The sequence below is a fragment of the Hibiscus syriacus genome, unplaced genomic scaffold (assembly GCF_006381635.1).
Source record: "Hibiscus syriacus cultivar Baekdansim isolate YM2019G1 unplaced genomic scaffold, ASM638163v2 tig00002237_pilon, whole genome shotgun sequence".
Lineage (NCBI taxonomy): Eukaryota > Viridiplantae > Streptophyta > Magnoliopsida > Malvales > Malvaceae > Hibiscus > Hibiscus syriacus.
The window spans coordinates 9,592,920-9,596,828 of NW_024061918.1; the positions used below are offsets into that span (position 1 = coordinate 9,592,920).

The 3,909-nt window shown below is 31.4% G+C and overlaps 1 pseudogene; it reads left to right on the forward strand.

Annotated features, from left to right (window-relative positions):
- Window positions 1-2,307: 2,307 nt before the first annotated feature.
- On the forward strand, window positions 2,308-3,082 carry LOC120140649 (annotated as a pseudogene).
- Window positions 3,083-3,909: the final 827 nt, after the last annotated feature.

Here is a 3,909-nt window from a genome sequence, read left to right on the forward strand (position 1 = left end):
TAGGGAAAAAATGTGGTCATTGGCGGCATTGATTGCAGCTTTGAGCAAAAAGCTATCCTCCTTTGAAAAAATATATATAGTAGAAAATGACAAATCTGCTAAACAAAAAAAAAACATAAAAAGGGGTTTATATGCATATGATACTGTGTTTTGCAGCACCTAAATATTGGGATTTAAGCCTTTGATTAGTGTTTCAATTCTACTTTGCGTAAGAGTGCTGTTTTAGGTATGTGTGTGTATATATATAATCATCCAGTCTTCTTCTTCCCTCTTTCAAATATAGATGACAGTTTCGAGTTCTTTATTCTTCTTCTTCATTTTGTTTATGATCTGTAACATGAATTCGAAGTATCCTCTTTCACCAAGTGGATTATTATATGGTTTAATTCTAACATACACATTTAGATACAATCGATCAGATTTGCACGAATCAAGTGGCATCGACGCTTAAAGAATTGTTATTAATCCTTGAGGTATTAGATTTGAGCATTGCGTATGCTCAGAGATATAAGTGTTCAATGTTAACAAATATTACTTTATATTCATACCAGAATTATCAATATATATATATATATATATATATATATATATATATATATATATATATATATATATATATATATATATATATGAGATTTTTGCTATTTGAATTCTCAATTAAACCAACCATGATTCTTTTAGAACATTTTATCAATTGGGGTTATGATTTTTTTTTAAGTTTCTAATCTACCTTTTAACTCTTTCAAAAGCACATTCTGTGATTAAATCCTTCTAAGAGTTTTTCAATGCCTAATTATCAATTTAATCCCTGTTACTTTAGTCTCTAATTCCTTGTGTTTGCTAACGCTTAAACTAAGTTCTTCAGTTTTTATAAAATATGAGGACTAAATTTTAAAAAATTAAAAGGACCAACTTCTCACATTTAGTAAAGTAGAGCGATGAGATTGGACCTTGCAACTTTTTTCAATGGTCATAAAGATAAGGGGGGGATTATCATCTATGTCAATACTCACCGGTTGGATATCGATGAGTATTTAATTAAATCGAATCAAATATTTTGAAATAGTCAAGTTGATGAGTATTATTTTATAATGTAATTTTTATATAAAAAAGTTGATCAAGTTTATAAAATTTAAGTAAGTTTGAGTTTAATATTTATAATATTAAATGACGTTTGGTTCGTGAAAAAGATCATTATCAAGGAGAGTAATCTTTTCTAGAATTATATTCAAACGTTTGGTTCACGAATTATATTCTAGAATTATAATGTAATTTTTATATAAAAAAGTTTATCAAATGTTGTGTTAAATTATATGTTATATAAATAAATATGATACTTATGATTTTTTTTAATATAAGTTTTATATGGGTAAACTATAAAAATCATTATCAAGGAGAATGTTTGATTCGTGAAAAAGATCATTATCAAGGAGAGTAATCTATAAATATGTTATATTATTTTATATGTTATAAGTAAGTTTGAGTTTAATATTTATAATATTAAAGGACGTTTGGTTCGTGAAAAAGATCATTATTAAGGAGAGTAATCTTTTCTAGAATTATATTCAAATGTTTAATTCACGAAAAAGATTATTACCCGAGAAAAATCTTTTCACAATAGTAAAATTGTTGAGAATGTCATTACCTCCAAATTCTTAGGTATTACACAATTTCAACCATTTGGACCATAATATACTTAGAATAATTAATTCTTTTTATAATGATAATTTGCAATTCTTATTCTTCGTGTTTTACTCAAAATTATAAACTTAATAATATACAAAGAGTTTGACTTAGTAAAATATTAATAAATTTGAGTAGTTAAAATAATTCTATATTTAATATATTTAATATATTAATTATTTATAATTTTATGAGTTAAAAAATGATTTTACTGTAAAAATGTAATTATTTATAATAATATTTAACTTTGAGTTATTAAAATATGGATCTTATATTTAAAAAATAATATCTTTGTCCACTTAAGAACATAATATTATTTTGTTGTGTTATATTTTATGTTATATAAATAAATATGATAGTTATGATTTTTTTCTCAAAAGTTAGTTATAGTAATGATTAAAATATGGGTAAACTATAAAAAATAGTCCTCAACCTTTCAGGGAACTTGCATTTTGGTTACCCAACTTTTAAAACTTGTAATACAGTCATTGAACTTTTAGTTCATTTTTAGTAAGGTCCATATTGTTACTTTCCGTTAGTTAGGGATGACGTGGCATTTAACCCCGTTATCTTTTTTGATGTGGCAACAACAACTGTTCCTTCATTCTTCCTTCCTTCCTTCATTATTCTTCCTCTTCTTCATCTTTCTCCTCCTTCTATTCTCGGGGTTCCACATTCTTGGCTCGTCACTCCTCTTCTTTCTCCCCCACCATTGTTTCAATTCCATGTGTTGCCTCGTCCCCCACCACGACCCCAACCCTAGCAACTCTTCCCGACTCCACAGCCATTGTCGTTACCAATATTCTTACTCTGATGACTCCATGACCAACTACTTCTTCTCTAAGGACACGACCACCTTAAACACTAGTTTCAGTAGGGAAGCCAAGCTAGAGCAGCTCTCTTTTGGGTGTGGGTTCCAGATCTCCAGTCCAAGCATCTCCTACGCCAGATTCAATGGCACTCATGGAGTGATGGGAATAGGTCGTGGCATTATTTCCTTCGCTTCTCAACTTAGCCACCGTTTCAACGACAAGTTCTCGTATTGCCTCATGGACTACACCTTATCTCTACCTTCGACGAACTATCTCATCATCGGTGATGAACAAAACATAGTTTCAAGTAACCCAAAATGAGATTAACCCCATTACTCACCAACCCATTGTCTCTCACATTTTACAACATTGAGATCAAAAGCATGGAAATCAATAGTGCAAAACTGCAGATCAATCATTCTGTTTGATCTCTCGAAGAGCTGTGAAACAGCGACACCATTGTGGACTCGGGAACCACTTTAACATTTGTACCGAGAGTAACCTATGTTAAGATATTAGTAGCGATTAAACAAAGAGTGAAGTTACCGAGTCTAGGAAAGGTAACACCGGGTATCTATACCCTATGAGTATAGATACTAGACCCCAAGTATCTATACCATTGAGAGAGTATCGATACAGCCTTCACAAAATGCCCTTGTTTTTACACTATTCGAAGAACAATATCGGTATTACTCTTCAGTACCGATACTCATGACCTGAAGTACCCTACTTTGGGTACAAAAATGTATCTTAAATTCACCCATTCACCCCACTAAGGTCGCAAACGTTACTAAAGTTTATTTGAGATCTTAGAGGTCAAAAGAAGTTGCATTTTATGCTTACAAACATCAAACATAGAATTTACCATGGATTACTTGTACATGCTTCATGAACCCAACCCAACTAACCAATCATGCATATCAAAAGGTCTATGAAGAGCAACATATGGAATAGACAAATTAGAATCGTGTTACTATTATTCACTTGTCGAGTCATCTGCTAACCTGACGTTTGTCTTAGGTTAGCTAATTAGTGGCGAAACTCTAGCCATTCTTATTATATTTTCCCTCAATTCACCCTTGAGTTGGAGGCATGAATGATACTCCCTCATCATGCATAAGTAACTCGTATAGGCTATTTCATTTACAGAGGCTAATAAAGGAAATTTGGTAATTTCACCCCCAAGGGCATTTTTGTGATATCCCACACTCGAGTTAGATGTTCAATCTTAATCGATATTAGATTTATCACTCTTGAGTCTAATTGACATTCTGAAGTCACTCAACCACTTTGGGTATTGATATCTAGCCTTCGGTATGGATACTCAATCTTCAATATGGAGACCATTCCTCCGGTATGGAGACCAGTTGTCATGTATGGAAACTAGTCCCTTGGTATAGAGACCAATTTTTAG